The sequence below is a fragment of the Mustela nigripes genome, chromosome 8 (assembly GCF_022355385.1).
Source record: "Mustela nigripes isolate SB6536 chromosome 8, MUSNIG.SB6536, whole genome shotgun sequence".
In the NCBI taxonomy this organism is placed as follows: Eukaryota; Metazoa; Chordata; class Mammalia; order Carnivora; family Mustelidae; genus Mustela; species Mustela nigripes.
Genome location: NC_081564.1, coordinates 26,428,663 through 26,445,407, shown reverse-complemented (window position 1 = coordinate 26,445,407; position 16,745 = coordinate 26,428,663). Strand labels below are relative to the sequence as shown.

The following is a 16,745-nucleotide window of genomic DNA, read 5'->3' as shown; positions in this document are numbered from 1 at the left end:
GGTTTAGTTTAGATCTGAGGTGTCGGGTTTCAGGACTCTCTGACCAGACTGTATCACCAGTCGTGCGGGAATGAGGAAGGAAGCCACATCTGGTGCTGATGGTGTGGCCACAGCATGCCAGCTGGTTCAGACCTTGCACCTTCCTATTCCCATTTTACAGATGAAGAAACTGAGGCTTGGGGAGACGGGAAATGTGCTCCAAGTTCCACGGCCAGGAGCTCAGGCTCACTGCAGCATGGATGGGCAGTGCTGTTAGCCTAAGTGAGGTCACCCCAGATGGGGGTGTCCAGGAGGATGCCTCAGTGAAACCCTACTCTCCTGGAGATTTGGAACTGTCTGAGGTACATAATGGAACAGCACCAGTGCTGAGAGGGAAGCAGCTCGAGTGGGGAAAGGAAGCTCAGAGGTACTTGTCATGACTCTCCCACCTCAGAGAAGCTGCCCTGGGATTCCATAGACACCTTGGAGTTCCTATTTTCTAAAACTGATCTTGTGCCTTGTTTAGAATGAGCTCAGGAATACCAGAAACTCTGGAAAGTGAGTGGTTTGGGAGAGAGTTGGGGAAGGCTCAATCCCTTCCCCAAGGGGGAAAAGGGGGGGGGGAAAGGGGGGCGGTGACCTTTCTGTAGAAACAAGATAAAGGAACCCCAGCCCCAGCAGTGCCTGGAGGAGCCCCACAATGTTCCCAAATGTGAGGTAAGTGGTGGTCTAGGAATGTCACATTTTACTGGGGAGTAATTAGCTCTAATGGATTCTTGGAAGCCACATTGTAAAGCCTAACAGAGCTATCAATTCTCTTAGGAATGATGTCATAATCAGGGCCTGTGCTTCTGACCCCAAATTTCGCATCAGATAAATAACAGATGGAGTCATTAGCACGCATGCATTAATTCAGTGAGCAAACACTGGCTGAGCATGCCCTAAGGGCTAGTGACAGGTCCCAGCTCTCATGCCAGGTGATAGAGCCCAGAGAGAGGTCTGGGACTTGGAGTGTGGGGGATGGGTTGGCCACCAGCAGGTGGAACCTAGCAGGCTAGTCCCCAAGGGCTGGGCCCTGGGTGTTGAATTGGGGTTCACGGGTTGGGAGCCAGGCAGAGGAGTCAGGACATGGCTAGGGTCCTAGAATGGGTATCTGCTGGGTCCCTGGGGGTGAAAGCCAGGGGCGCTCTTATACCGGGTCTGAGCCCAGCAGCTCTGGGCAGGCTGTGGAGTCCAGGCAGTGGAGGGGCAGGAGGGCATTCCCAACATGCTGAAATAATGCATATGTGCTGGCCAGAGTTCACACTGAGGCCTCTGCTGGTCAGTCCCTTGAGGGCAGGCCCTCTGTGGCACTGGGACAGTTAACAGGCCACACGACCCCTCCCACCCCACAGCCACCTCGCCACTCTTCCTGCTCAGCACACAGCCCGGGTTCCTAACTTCAGCCCCAACTGACCAGTCCTTCCTGTCCCACATGAACCTCCACCTGACTGACAGTTCTTGGCAAGTTTTTGGACCCTAGACATCTCTCCAAGCCTCACGTTCCTTACTTGGGAATCTGGGAACTCAGGCACTTCCTTACAGGCAGTCATGCCCTTGGTAGTGCCTTGCAAAATGCTGAGAGGATCGCTACTGCCTAGGACCACAGAAGGGAGGCTCCCTCACGTGGGGCCCTTGCCCTATCCTGGGGCTCTGCTCGATTCCCTGGCATCTGGGGGCTCAGGTTTCCTGCTGCTCTCTCTTCCTTGGGACAAACCACAGGTAACCACACTGGCCATTATTTATTACACACCTGGGAGATGATGGGCATCAAAGAATAACCACAAAATCTGTCTGTGTAGACACTGTGGCTGTGCAAGTGTTGTCAGGTGGGATTCCGCACTGCCTGGGGGACACACTGACCAGAGACCGGCTTGTGGAAACATACACGGGCTTCAGAGCTTAGGAAGCACTGGGCTAAATGCTTTGCTCCACCTGTTACCCCCTACTGCTCCCTGGGTGCTCGTGGCCTACATGTGTGTTGCCGCTGCACCAGGCTCCTCTGTTGGGGGGCGGGCAAAGCCAGGAGATGGTGCGTGGGAAGGATGGGGCCCTGGGGCTACCCCTGGGGACTCAGAGCCCTTGGTGCTCCTGTCACTGCGACACGTGCATTTCTGCATCCCAAGTGGGCAGAGCAGTGTCCTGATACCTCAAAGCACAGAGCATTGTAAAAGGAACATGATGTTTTGGGCAGTAACTCTTGAAACTACATGAGTGTGAGTTTGGGAGGAATGAGTGCCATGGGTTCACCTCTCCGCCCCACCTCTGCGTCTTCCTTCCTCCTCTCTCCATGTTCCATTCACCCTCTGCAGCTGAGCTGTAGGCCCCTTCTTCCCGGAAGCTCCCCTGACTTCTCCCACCCCCACACCCCTGTTCACCTTCCTGCAGCACATGTCTGGCTATGTACCCTGTACCAGGATAAAGTCCCAGCCCCTCAGTCTGGTCTTTAGGGCCTCTCCTGCCCATTCCCCAAACCCCTGGCCCTTGGTGTGTTTGGACACCAGCTATGGCCCCATTCTTCTCCTCCTTGGCCTGGATGGGGTTCCCCCTGCCACCCAGTTCCCTTGTGACTCTGCCCACTTGGTGTCATTAGCTGTTGCTGAGGGTCCCAAAGGTGGTAAGCCAGGGTTGGGCACGATCCTTGCGCAGTCCAAGCAGGCCGCTGGGCCCCTAGGGCAAATGAAGCCAGGGGCAGCTTTGGAATCATTGCTAGCACATCACCTTCTTGTCCTGTGAAACTTTTGTTAGCCTGATACAGACATCCTCTTGCACCCCGAATCTGAAAAGCCTGCAGGGCATGTCTGTGCTGCAAACAGGGGTGCTACCCATTTTACGCATTGGGAGATGGAGGCTTGGAAAGGCCAACTCCCAGGGCTCGGCTAAGAGCCTGTGTCTCTACCAACATGTTCTCTTCCAGCAAGAAGCCCTCCTTGCCTTTACCACTCTAGCTGCCAGCAAAGCAGTGGTCATAGGTGGCTCCCCTAGAAGAAAGCACACCCACCAGTAGCCCCCAGCAGTGCCAGCCTGGGGCTCTGATACTCAGCCAGCTCTCTCCAGGGCCTGCTCACCAGCAAGATGGCCCTTTCTAAGAGTCTGGGGTTTGTCTGCACGTTCATTCATATAAATAACATGGAACAGACAATTCCTATCAGAAGTGTGGGCAATGGTGGGAGTCTCAACCCAACAGTGAGAAATCAGTGATCTGTAATAAACCATGTCAGACAGTGGAGGGAGCTGGGTGGCTGGATGTTGTCCCTGGAGTGGTAAAGAAGTCATTTCTTGGCTATTTGCCAAAAAAAACAAAAACAAAAACAAAAACAAAAAAACCCACAACTATTCAGACAGGTCCAAATACACTCAATGCCACTGAATAGGCTTTCCCTCAGGTGGCCTGTGGATGTCACTGAGCAGGACCTAATGTAATGACCTGTTCCTTTTCTTTCTTTCTTTTTTTTTTTTTTTAAGATTTTTATTTATTTATTTGACAGAGAGAGAGAGAGAGAGAGAGAGAGAGAGAGAGACAGTGACAGAGGGAACATAAGCAGGAGGGGTGAGTGGGAGAAGGAGAAGCAGGCTTCCCACTGAGCAGGAAGCCCAATGTGGGGCTCAATCCCAGGACCCTGGGATCATGACTTGAGCCAAAGGCAGATGCTTAAAAATCGAGCCACCCAAGTGCCCCTCCAACTTTGAGGTTTTATTTATTTGAGATAGAAAGAGAGAGAGAAGGCACAGCCAGTGGGAGGGGGAAGGGGAGAGGGAGAAGCAGATTCCCCGATGAGCAGGGAGCCTGACATGGGACTCAATTCCAGGACCCCAGGATCACAGCCTAAGTCGCAGGCAGATGCTCAACTGACTGAGCCACCCAGGTGCCCCTAATGACCTGTTCCTAAGGAGCTTGCTGGCCTGTGAGTGTGGAGTCTTTGCTTAGTGTTGAACTTGGCAGCAGAGGCCTTCACCTGGCATATGGCTACTCTCAGTACCTCTGGTGGCCTGGAACGGACCAGCTTCATTTTGACGCCCATGGCCAGGGTGAGCTGGGGTGCGAAAGGGAGCCTGCATTTGGTGAGGGGAATGCTGCCCCTCAGTTCTGATTCTCTACGAAGGCTCTCCTGGTGTCACAAAAGTGCTATCCCTGTCCCTGGTTATAAGCACAGGGTCTGGGGCCAGAGGCCTGGTGTTTGCTGTCACCATCAGTTTTTGATGAGCCTTGAATAAGTCGTTTCTCTTCTTTGGGCCTCAGTTTCCTCATGTACAAAATAGGATGGTCATGGCATTCAATGTCAGGACCACTACGAGGAGAAAGGAAGGTGCTGGTGTGAGGCCGCTGTTGCCCTGTGGGTGCTCTCCCATGCCACTCACTGCCCTTGCCCTGGCACAGGGGGTCTGTCATCTCCTCTCAGCTCTTGGCAGCAGGCCCCCTCCCTGCACTGCCCACACAGAGCTGCTCTGGGATACCATGGGCCCCAGTGCAGGAACAGCTCCATGGGCTGGAGGGAGAGAGACCTCTCTGCAGACCTGGGCTCAGCCAGCCAGCCCGACAGGTTCCTGGGCCCTGCAGCACATCTGTTCCCACTTGGTTCCTCAGGGCGCCTCCTGTGACCATTCAGCCTGCAGATGCGACGGCCACCGGGCCCTGTGCTCACTGGCGTGAGGCTTACCTCCTCACAGGAGGTTCCCTTAGCTTTTTAGTGGTGCACAGGACAGCCCCAGGTGCCAGGCGGAGCACCTCTAGTGACCACTGCTCCCCGATTTGATAGGTCAAGCCCAGGAGCTATGACATGGCAGGGCTGACTTTGGTTTCCTTGCATGCTGGCTGGGTGGCAGAGGGCTGCTTCAGAGACCCAGCCTTGAACCCAAGCACGGATACTAAGGACAGCACTTGCACTTTGCAAATGAGTGGAATGGGCCCCACAACAGGCAAAGGGGTTGGTCCAGATGTTTCCTGCATGGCCTGTTCTAGCATGTCTGACTCCCACGGATTTGAGAGTTCATTGGCCTGCCTGAGGGAGAGGGACCAGCAGGTGTCTTCCAGGCCATGGTTCTTGGGTCCCTCTCTGAGTGAATTCTGGCTCCCTCCATGACTGGGGGGAGCACTGCTCAGCCCTCCCAAGGCACTATAGTTTCTAAAGAAAGGTAGGGGAACAGGTAAGGGAGCTGGCTAATGACTCCCAGGCTACCAGCCTGCTGTGGGTCTTTCTAATCTGTCCTTCTTGGGGGCTCATTTCAGTCTGCCAACCCTCTTTCCTCCTGCCAAAGCCTGTACCAGCTTCCCGAGCCTCATGCAGCTTGCTTCCACAACCTGTAAGAGTATGCAGTCTGGGGTGCGGTGTATCTGCAACTTTAGATGCCTTTGGGGCACACTAGGGGCGGTGGCCTGATTGTGGAGCGGGGGACCCTTCAGCATCTCTTTACCATAAGCCTAACAAAACTGTACAGTAATGTACACGTCACTTTCCGGCAGCACCGAACTGTGGGCAGGCAGGTGAGAGAAAGACCTCCATCCATCGCACCCCCTCTGAAAGACACCTGTTGCTCAGTGTGCCCGGAGGGCAGGGTCCTTCCTGTTTTCTCCTCATAGGCCACCACAGGTGTTCTGTTAGGACACAGGTCCTATTTGTGGTGATTCACTGACCACCCCTGGATGGAGGGCCAAGCTATGGGTAAGGGGCATGAGCATGCTCTGAAACCCTCTCTGTCCTCAAATTTCTTAACTGAGCTCCTGGGGCAAAATCAGGAACCCCTCACGGGGCACACTGGCTCTGCATGATCTGGGTGTTCCCATCCTTCTCCCAGCCCCTGCCTCTATGTGACTCCCTGTTTCTGGCCCTTACCTGCTCTGAGACGCCTTGCACAGACTGCCTCTAGACTGTGTCACTCTGGGCAAAATGCCTGCTTCTTGGCGCCCCAGCCCCGTATCTGTGAGGCGAAGGCAGGGATACCAGCTTCACAAAGGGTGCTGGCTTTTAATGGAGAAAATGTACACAAAGACTCACACTCCTGGTTTTTGTCATTTGTATGGGGCGTGGGTCCTCTAGCTACCTCTTGGGCCTTGAGTCCCTATCTGGCACAGGCATGTGGCACCTGTCCAGGTGTGCCCGGCCCGACGCAGGTGCTCAGTGACCCCTGCTGGCCTGTTAACATCACATGGGTCCCCCACTGTCCTATTCTAGGAAAAGGCAGGCTGTGCAGACTCTGCTCCTTGCTCCCTGTGGGGCCCCCAGGAGGCCTGGGCCCGCTCCAGGTTCCCTTGGTTTCCATACCAGCTCCCAGCTCTGTAGTCCTTATAGAACACTAGTTCAGTCCATCCTGTTCCCAACATCATGTGGACACGCATTCCAAGGGTGATGGGACCAGTACCCGTCTACCCTGCAAGATCACACTGGTTTTGGGCAGCCATATGCAAATGCCGACTCATGCTGAACACACCATCAACCAGGCCTTTGGAACACAGGAGAGGCCGACTGGGGGGCCTGCCCTCTATTGATGGGCATATTTCATGGAGTGGGGGATATGCTAGGAGGTGGTAGCATGTGATATGTGCATGACTGGGGAAGGCTCTGTACTGACCCATTCTGTGTCCCTGCCTGCTCCCTCTCCACCAGGTTCCCACCCCCCAGGGTCCGGTACAGGGCTCACTGGTCACAGCACAGGGCAAGGCAGCTGGCCCAACGAGGAGTCCACAGGGGTCTCCAGCCTTAGACCTCACATAAAATGCTGGTGACATCAAGGTTTCAACACTTCCCAGCATCCTTGGGTCCAGGTGACTTGGAATTCCAGTCTGCCAACACTTCCACACTCCTTCCTTGCTGAGCCCCTGCATTCCTCACTCCTTCCTTATCTCCCTGGTAGACCTTCTCCAGGGGCTTTTCTGCATGAGATGCTGTTCTAAGTGTAAGGGTGATGGAGAGGCGAGCCAACGGCCCTGTTCTCAGCGAGCCAGTCCTAGGGAGGATGAAATGAATGAGGTGGTGTGGCGGCTGTAGGGTGGCCAGTGAGGGTCAGAACCTTGATCTGCCAGCCACTGGCTCTTAGCTATCCCAAGCCTGTTTCCCCACCTGCATTGCCCCCTCTCAGGGTGGCTGAGAACTCAAGTGTGACATTCAGGGAAAGCTCAGTCCTCATGGCTGTGGTGGCCATCATGGGTATGACTGAGATAAAAAGGGGGACTTCCTGGAGGGGGCATCTCTCCTGCGCCTTGTGGGGGGTAGGGCAGGGAAAGGCACTAGAGTAAAGATCAGCAAAGGCATGGAGCTTTAGTGCGGACAACCTGGTAGAGGGGATGGAGGGGATGCAGTGGGGGGCCAGGGCCTTAGCACTGGCTCAGCTGGGCTCCAGAGCCTGGGAGGCTCTGTCCTGCCCTGGGACTCAGTTTCCTCATCTTCAGGATGAGGTGTCAGTCTTGTTATAACCTGGGAAACTCAAGTCTGTGCATTATAGAAAAGCCTGGAGTGTTTGTTCCTGGGAACTGTGAATTCAGCTTTTCACACTGGAAGTAGGGCTGGGAGGCTGGGCTATGCACATGAATGAGTTCCATTCACAATGGATGGAGCCAGCCCTCTGGCCACCCACCCCGTAGCTGGGCCACCAGGCCTGGCCCCGGGCAGCAAAGTGCCAGGTTCCAAGGGCACTGAGAGCAGGACCAGGGCACTGGGGCTGCCTGGCAGCACCATGGCTGGATAGGCCAAAGGGGAAGTTTCATTTGGGGTTGGACCTCAAAACTGGCACCCTTTATGAAGTAACAGCCAAGCCTCTGGCCCTTCAGGGCTTCCTCTGTGGTGGAAGCTTGGGGGCACCAAGGTCTGGGAGCTGCCTGTCAGCTGGCGGGTGTGGTCTCATGGGTGGGGGAGTGCTGACCCACTGAATGGCATGTCCCAGTGGTCAGCCTGGCAGCCACCCTCACTGCAATGCCAACTGCCCCTCCCCCAACCAGGGGAGGCAGGTGAAGCCCAGCATCCTAAACTCTGGGCTTGGTAGGTGGGAGAAGCCTCCAAGACTTCCCCGGCCCATCCTGAGCCCCACTAGGGCTTTGGTGTCCCCAGACTTCACCAGAGGGAGGAGGGCAAGCGGGCCCCACCCTCAGACCTGTGCCCTGAGTCCCTGGCAGGAAGAGCGTGGGGTGGGCGGGACCTGTGTTAGACATGTTTGCAGCTGTTGCCCGGTGTGAAGACAGACAGGGTTGTGCCTTGAGAGTAAAATCACTTCAAGGATTGTGTCAGTCACCCAGGGAAACAGCTTATTCTTTGTCTCCAAGGAAGTAGGGGGCGGGGGGCAGGTCTTTGGGGGCGAGAGAGGAGTATGTGTATATTTCTCTTCATGTAAAGCTGCAGAGAAGTCTAGGATGGCCTGGGGGTGCTCAGGTGGCCTTGCTGGGTGGCCACGGGAAGCTGGTGGAGGCTGTTTGTGGGGTGCCCCCAGCCCAAGGCTCCGGGAGCAAGAGGCCAGTCTGGGCCCAGATTGCAGGTTGCTGGTGGCCCAAAGCCCTTTGTTTCCCCAGCCAGTCCACTAAGGGTCCTCATCCTTCCAGGGTTCAGGTCTCTTTTGGACTCCAGCTTGTTCATGGGGTGCTCAGAGGTACAAAACCCTGGAATGTATCTCCCCGCAGGTAGACAGGGTGGTGGTGGCAAGAAGCAGAGTGCAAGCCCCAGACTGGGCTGGAGGCCTCCTTGAACTGTGCCTTGGGGTGGGGTGGGGGGCAGTTACCTAGGGGAAGCAGTGGGGGAGGGAGAGATACTCTGAGGAGCAGGAGACGGTGTGATTCAGGGGTAAGAAGGATGCTAGGACCAGCAGAGCCTCATCTGGGCTTAGGCCTTGTGCTGTTGTCACAATGTTAGGATACCCTGCTCTCCTTTCAGAGCAGCTATGGCCAACAGTCAGGAACTGTGGTCAAGCAGCCTTCTTGGGCTCCAGGACACCCTTTGCCATTCATCTCTGCTGAGAAGCACCTCCTGTCAGCCTACTTCCTGTTCCCATGTGCCACAACACCCCAGGCCTGAGACTTTCTGGGGTTTCCCCGGCTGCTGGGCTGAGCTCACCTTGCCTTGCCTGGCTGGAGACTGGAGATTTGTGATGGCATCCTGAACCTGTGGACAGACTGCTGTGCTCCAGGGCAGGCCTGCCACTCTCCTTTGAGCTGGAGTTGGGGAGAGGGAAGCACTGTACACATCTGTCTGAACATGAGGGGCTTGGGACGCATTTGGGGGACAGTAGAAGGTTTTGCTTTGCAGACAAGCAAAAACCACAGAGGGAGCAGCAGTGCCACTCCTCGGCAGAGGCCCACTGCGGGAGCAGGTGGAGGAGGCCTGAGTCATGTTGACTCGCACCTGCAGGGACGGGGACAGGATGCTCGCAGCTCCCCAGGCAGCCCCAGCTCAAGGCTGTCGCCTGCTGGAATCTGTGTTTCCTCACTCTCTTCCTCTGCCCCACAGTATGTGTCCCCTCACTGGAAGGTCTCCCAGAGGGCAGGGTCTCTGTGCTCAGCTCACTCATGCCTGGACATAAATCACCATAATCCTGTGCGGACAAGAGGGCCGATGTGGTTATGGCCCAGCCACCCACAGGGAGACAGCAGGCAAGGAGTTCTCTGAGTTGCCCTCTGGGCTCGCCAGGCTGAGGAGCACCGCAGCCCCTTGGGTCCTTCCAAATGCTGAGCTGCTGAGAGTCTGTCACAGCAGCTGCCGCCCAGGGTGGCTGCTCCCCTCCCGCTGTTGAGCTGAGTACTCAGATGCTCAGCAGACTCACTGTTGTTTCCATGACAACTGAGGAGAAAGCCTCCACCCTCAGAGCCTCACACCGCAACACAGACCAATGGCAGGAGGAGGCTGCTGATCTTGAACTGGGCCAGGCGTCGCTTCACAGGGGCACACAGGCCTGACCCTGGCCGGCTGGCCTGAGAAATGTTGGCCATAACTACCTCCTTGTTGGGATAGAGGGGTGGGGAGGGGGTCTGGGAGTTGAGGGGACCCTCAACTGTCCCTTCCTGAGGGACAGGGTAGTGGGCAGTGGAGAAAGGAGGTTCTCCTGGTGACCTGCTCCTGGCTGAAGCACCCCTGGGTGGAGGGGGCCTCCCCATGCAAGAGGAGGTTAGATGCTGGCAGTGTTACTGAGGGACTACTGGATAGTGCCTTGCCCTTGGCAGTGTTAGCCTGTGGCAGTGTTAGACTCAACTTTTGCCCCTGATGGCTCTGGACCTTGCTTCCTTTGTGTGGAGGCTACCATGATGCCTGGATGTCCAGCTCTGTTCATCTCAGAAAAGAGGCTATAAGGGGATCTTCCCAATATTCCCATTTTACAGATGTAGAAACAGGCTCAGAGGGTTTGCCTGACCTGCCTAGGCCCAGCTCCTAGACCTACCACTCCCATCCCAAGGAGAGTCTCAGACAACCACAGCCACCCCTCCCACTGCTATTGGTACCCCTCCCAGTGCTCTTGGCCCCAGGAAAGGGGGACATGTCTGTGGACAGAGCTGGAGACCGGGGTCATTTCCAGACCAATCTGGTTAGCATTTCCCACTTCCTCCTGCAAATGTAAACGCTGCCTTGCCAGACTGGAGAACTGGATTAATGAGGCTAATGAATCATGAGCCCCTGACTGTCCCTGGAGCCAATCTGCAGGGACAGCACAGAAAGGAGAGACACCAAGGCAATGTGGGGGAGCCAGGAAGCACTGTCGCTCACCATTCGTTCCTCCTGGGCATTCAGGGCCTCTGGGGCGAGCAGCATTCTCCCTCAGGACAGCCCCCACTTTCCACTGCTGCCAGGCCCAGGTTAGCTGCCCATCCTCCAAACCTAGGTCCTCAAGGCTGTGGAGCTACGCTGGTCTTGAGGCTGTGATTAAGCCCTCAGGATGGCCAGGCTGAGAAAGATGGACACAGCGCTGTCCATGCACAGGGACAGCAGCTCCTGCCACTCTCTCCCCTCCATCTGTCACAGCCATGGGGGGCTTCCTCTCCTCTGCACCATCCACACTCCCACTCCATGCTTTCCTATCACACTCTGTTCTCGTGGCCCCAGGCCCAGCCCCAGGCCTCCCCAGTGTAGGCCCTGGCTACCCTTGCTCTCTGACCCCTGGTCAGGTGTCCACTCAGATCAGCATCTGACCCCCCTTTTCTCCTTGGCTTATTTCAGCTCTAGGGCTCCCCAGATGGCATGTGTGGGACAGTCTGGGAGGGTCAGTGGCTGATCCCTTACTGAGGCAGGAAGCAACCCTTTAGGGTAGGGGCCTGGGTGCGGGGCTCTCAGACTCTGTTCTGCTCCAACAGGGCTGCCCACCCACTGTTTGACCAGGCTCATGGAGGACTGCCTTGGTTCTCCTTGAACTTTGCTCGACAGCTCCGGGTCCGGCTAGCCAGGAGACGGCAGTTATTTTCGGCTCTCATGCAGTGAGTCACAACAGAAATGTGGTCAACAGGCAACAGCGTGAGGAAGCTGGACACTCAGCACCCCCCACTGAGCACCGCTGGCCACAGCACCAAGATGCAGGCCCACCTCCCCACGCCTGCGGCTTTGGCTGCCCTTCCAGTCCCTTTTCTTTGGACCCCAGTTGGTCACTTGGCTGTACCTTAAGCTCCCACTGAGTGTAGTGCGGACTCTTGCTTCGAGAGAGAGAAGAGCAAGGGGCAGTCCTGGCTTATGAGAACAGAGCCCCCCTAGGGGAAGGACACATATGCCACTAACTGTCAAGCACCACACTGTGCAAGCTGGAGGGCAGGCGGCACAGGGCAGGGAGCATGTCTAGGCTGGGCACTGATGGATGAGCTGACTTCTGCCACCAGAAGTCACCCTAGCTGAGGCTGGGGGAGCAGGTGGCTATGGCATGCACAGGACCCCATGTCAGGCTGTGGGCTCTGCCTGCACCCCGTCCCATTGATGGTACCTCCAGACACAACTGGAATCCATCTACACCTCTCCCTGAAGTGCTCCCCCTTCATCTCTTGCTAGACTGTCTCCGGACTTTCTTCTCTGTGGCTCTCCCCATGGCCCTACCACAACCAAGCCTACCCCTTCCAGTCGCTTCTATCGTAGACAGTGATAGCGTGCTTTCCCCCAGCTCCCTGACACATCCTTCCCCTCCCTGCCTGAGGGCCTCCGCTATGGCTGTGCTGTTCCTTCCCTGGGGTTCCCACAGAGAGGGTCACTCTCCAATGCCCTCCCTGACACCCCCCACCTGAAGCACCCCAGTCATGACCTTAACTGTCTGTTAATTTGCGACACAGCTTCAAGCGCCATTGGACCTTGTCGTTACTGCTCATCATCTGCCGTGAGCACAGTGCCCTGTCTGTCAGGGGCACTGGTCTCTCCAGCACCTGGCCAGGGCGGTCTGCCGAATGTGGGGTGACGGCAGCAGGGCCAGATGGCGCACGCTGTTGGCGATCAATCAGTGTGACAGCCGTGAATGTGGGGCTCAGGCGGGGTGGGAGGAGCTACAGGCCAAAGGCCCTGCCCTGCCCTCCTGCACAGGTGCACGGCCCTGGGCCTGGCCCACAGATGGCCTCACCCTGTTCCCAGCCTCCTCCCCAGCCCAGGACGCTGATGGCAGGGGCCACTAAGGATAGCAGGGCCAGGCTTCCCTCCCCAAGACAGGCCTTGCGTGGCCCTGGTCTTTCACTGACAGCTGGCCTGTGTTCTTTCTCACTTGAGCTCCGTTGTTCAGTGGATCATTCCAGCAAAACGGGCTGAAAAGGCATTTGATAAGCAGGAGCTCTTCCGGCTCTCAAACAATCGGCAACTACCTGATCCTGTGTTTTAGTGGATGCAGTCTCAGGTTTTATTTTCCCATTTCCACCCCCATGGCCAGCCCTGGGGAGTTTTGCGTAGAGGCCCCAGACCCCAACTCTGCAGGCCGGGGAGGGGGGGGCCTGCCTGGCTCCTGCTCCTACCTCTCCTTTCCCCCTGCCAGCCTGTGCTGCCACCTGTGGAGGAACAGCCCTGAGGCTGCAGGACTCCCTGGCTAGAGTGGAGATTAGCATGTGGCACACAAAGATTAGCAACTCGGGGTGGTACACCTCATGCCCTTGGACAGTCCCAGGTTTTCATGGGGCCCTTGACCTTCCCACCACCTTCTCTCCTTCTTTCCCAGGTCCCTCCTGCCCCAGGCTCCTGCTTGCTGCACACCTACGCAGGAAGGGAAGGGGATGGGAGGGTCAGGCGTGGCCCATTTTAAAGTGCTCAGCCCTGTAGGCCTCGGGCCAGCAATAGATGGGGCATCTTTGCAGTGGGGGTATGCTCCAACCAGTGCAGAAGTCAGAGTCACTGCCTGCCTGTCCCCTTGCCCCCCAATCCAGTGACAGTTGCAACGTTCGTAGTAACAGCACCGGCTAGGCCTGTCATTTAAATAGCAAAGGCTGTTTAAACAAGATAACAGGCTGTTGGAAAAGCTGAAACTCAAGTCCTAATAGCCTAAACCCCTCTGAACCTGCCAGAGACAGGGGAGAGCTACTTCCTGCCTCGGCCAGTTTAGCTTTGGACCACCTGCCTCTGATGCCTCCCACCAGCTTGGCACCCACCTTCCATGGGCCATTCTGTTTGCTGGTACCTGGCTTCCCCATGTGTACATGGAGGGTGACTAGGGGGACCCAAAATAATAGCAAGGGTGGCAGCATCTCAGACTCCCTCTACCCCTCATGGCAGGGTAGAGCCAAGGGTCCTCCTTAGAAGGTGACGGAGGGCCACCTGGGCCACCTGGGGAACTTGTTCTTAGAACCTGAGTTCCCTCATCTGTGTAGTGGGCGGCACACCCTGTGACGATGGGGGGCTTAGAGGTTTACACGCAGGGCCCCATGATGGCGTCTGGGGGTCTAGTCTCTGTCCTCTGCCCTCCCTCGTCTTCCCAACCTGGATGCCAGCCTCTGGAGAGGAAGGGCTGAGGCCTGGTTACCACCAACTCTCCCACGGTACTTGGCACAGGGCTGAGAGCCAGGGCACCTCAATATAAGTGTGGTCACTCCAGCTCAGCTTCCACTTGTGGCCAGCCACGGCCCACACAGCCATCCGAGCTCTGAGCTGAAGCTGTGCCCCAGCCCTATGGACTGCCTGGACTCCTCAGGAGCTGTGCAAGGGACAAGGGGCCTGGACGTGGGCAGCCCAGGCCACATAACACCCCTGGGGTCCCAGCTGACTAAGCTGTCCCCCCAGGAGTCTGAGTCGGCCAACCAGGACACCAGCACCACAAATACACACCTCGCTTGGTTTTGCTTTCTGGTTTCACTGCACCTCAGAATCAATGATGTATAGGATCTTAGAGATGGAAAGGACTATCCCACTCCCACAAGCATCCACACAGGAGACAGAGCCCTGGGGTTAGTGCCACGTGGGTGGGGAGCATCCTGTCACTTGAGAAGGTAGCTTAGGTATTTGGGGCAGCAAATTCTCAGGACAACATGGAAGCATCTGCTCTGAAAGCTCTGGGAGCCCTGGAGCTCCCATATTCTGCTCCCCCAATTCATGTCCAGGCCCAGAGAGGGCAGGTGCCCCTGGGCCACCCAACAGGCCACTGGCAGTGTTGGATGGAGTCTAGGCTGTGGCCCCACCTGCCCTCACCTTAACCACCACCCACAGTCCACCGCCTCAGGGAGGAATGCTTCTCTCAAAGTCCCAATCCGTTTCTGCTTCAGCTGAAATGAGAACTGTTTCTTATTTGTTTTTATGTTAAAACTTGCCAGCTTGATCCAAGTCCCCCTGCTGTCAGTCACTGACGGGAAATTAGCAAACAGCAGGACACAGGTGTGTGCAGACTGGAAGCTGGCAACACAGATTACAGGCCTGGCCTGGGGCTTGCAGACCATCACTGTCACCAAGGGAGGAAATGGTGGTGCAAAAAACTCTCCATATTTTCAGCTCCAGGGACCCCCACCCCCACAAGAACCCACTAGCCTGATCCTGTTCAGCAAGGAACATGCTTCTGTACTCCTGGGCATAGTCCTGGGCAACACCTCCAGGAGCAAAGGCTGCTGAAAGCGGTGGCAGCCAGTTCTTGCAGGGACATGGGAAGCTGGGGACAGGGAGGGCAGAGCTAGCTTAATGACGAACCTTTGTCTATGGGCTGTTAGTGCCCTGACCCTTGCTTTTCCATCTGCAGGGGGCGAAGGAGGCTAGTGCAATCTTCTGGGGTGTCATCTCCAGTGAGAATCTGATCAGTGGTAGAACCTCTCCCAAGGAAGAACTGCCATGTGCATATTGGTGCAGCCATACAATAGGGACATGATTTAGGGAATTCTGCAGGCCGTGGGACGCTCCACGGATCCCAGGCACTGCCACGACAGGGACCTCCAGCCTGGGAGTGGCTGTTGCTGGCCCAGGGCCTATCACTGCATTTGCCCAAGGCGGTGGCTATTGGCTTTATCCTGCCCAGGATGCTGGTACTGTCATAGACACACCCCATACCTTGCTAGGCTCTCAGCAGCAGACAGTGCTTTCCTGGTGCTCTCTCTGGCCAGCTCTGTCCCAGCCTCTCAGCCTGTTCACAGGCAAGGCTGGGAGGTGAGACAAAGTGGGAAGGGCCCCATTTCTGGCCTCAAGCCCTTGTCTTCACTTGGGAGAAAGCCTTGGGCTTCAGGATGTGTGGCTCAGGAGTCACTGCCTCCTGCATGGGCCCCCAAACGCCTTGACCACCTCTTCCTGTCCCCACCTGCTTCACTACGGCTGTGCCAGCACATTGTCCCACATAGGCAGTGTTGGGGGAGAGCATGGGGGTGGTTCAGGGTGATGTCCAGGCTAGGCCATAAGTGGGCAGGACAGTCTGGGTTGTGGGACTACAGAGCCTCAGCAGCTATGCCTGCAGACAGAGTGTAGGTGGGAGCAGGAACGAGATTTGCGGGGAGGGTGTGCCAGAGGCCAGCTGATCAGTCATGGCCTCACTGCCTACAGGCTGGACTCACACAGTGGGACAGCCCCGAGGATCACCAGGCCTCCAACCTCCACAGGTTCCTTGCTGGCCAGAAGAGACCTCCTGCCCTCCCCACACCACTGTAGCTGGGGGACTGGAATGCCTCCTGGGAGGAATATGTCCTGGCCCAGGCCTGGCAGTGCCACAGTGCCTTTGCTCTGAGAGCCCCATGCCAGGTCCCCTGGTCAGCCAGGCTACAAAAAGCCAGAGTGTCTGAGTGTCAGAGCAGACCGTGAGAGCCCTGTCCAGCACTGCCTGTGCTCCATGATGTCACATCATAGCCTGCGGGGCACTTACAGCCTGGCCCTGCGAGTCATGTGTGGGACTGGGGTGGGGGGTACAGTAGGCAGTATGGCTATCAGTAGGCTCCCTGGGGAACAGATCACCCTGGGGAATCAGTCTTAGCTCAGGCCAGCCATGGCCCCAGCCTGCTCTGTGGTAGGCTGACCTTGGCCTTGGGGGACCTTAGCTGTGTGCAGGCTCAGCCCACATGCTAGTCCAGGGGGAGCTCATGGCTATCTCCTATGAGAGGAAATGAAATGGCAGGAGGGTACCACATTCCTCTTAGGCTTGTGCTGACTCCCGTACCACCTTCCCTGTCACCCACACCAGGCAGGGTCACAGGGGAGGCCATAGGGTCTGGGAGAGGTTCCCTGTCCTGCTGATCCACCCTGGGTCTAAACTCCCAACACCTGTATTCTCTTCCATCAGAGCATTAGCCCCACAGTTCCAGGCCCTGTGGGCACCAAGCACAGGCACAGGTAAAGACAGAGATCATCAAAACCATGTCTTGTCCTTGAGCTGAGGGACTGCCCCACTTTACAGATGAGGAAGCCAAGACTGGATCC

The 16,745-nt window shown here is 56.7% G+C and overlaps 2 protein-coding genes across 3 annotated transcripts in view; one reads left to right on the top strand and one right to left on the bottom strand.

The window, feature by feature from the left end:
* The window catches only part of RSPH14 (radial spoke head 14 homolog), a 76,767-nt gene that overhangs the window by 16,974 nt on the left and 43,048 nt on the right, over positions 1-16,745 (top strand). The window lies entirely within an intron of this gene.
* The window catches only part of GNAZ (G protein subunit alpha z), a 52,141-nt gene that overhangs the window by 2,777 nt on the left and 32,619 nt on the right, over positions 1-16,745 (bottom strand). The gene's annotated exons all lie outside the window — the stretch shown is intronic.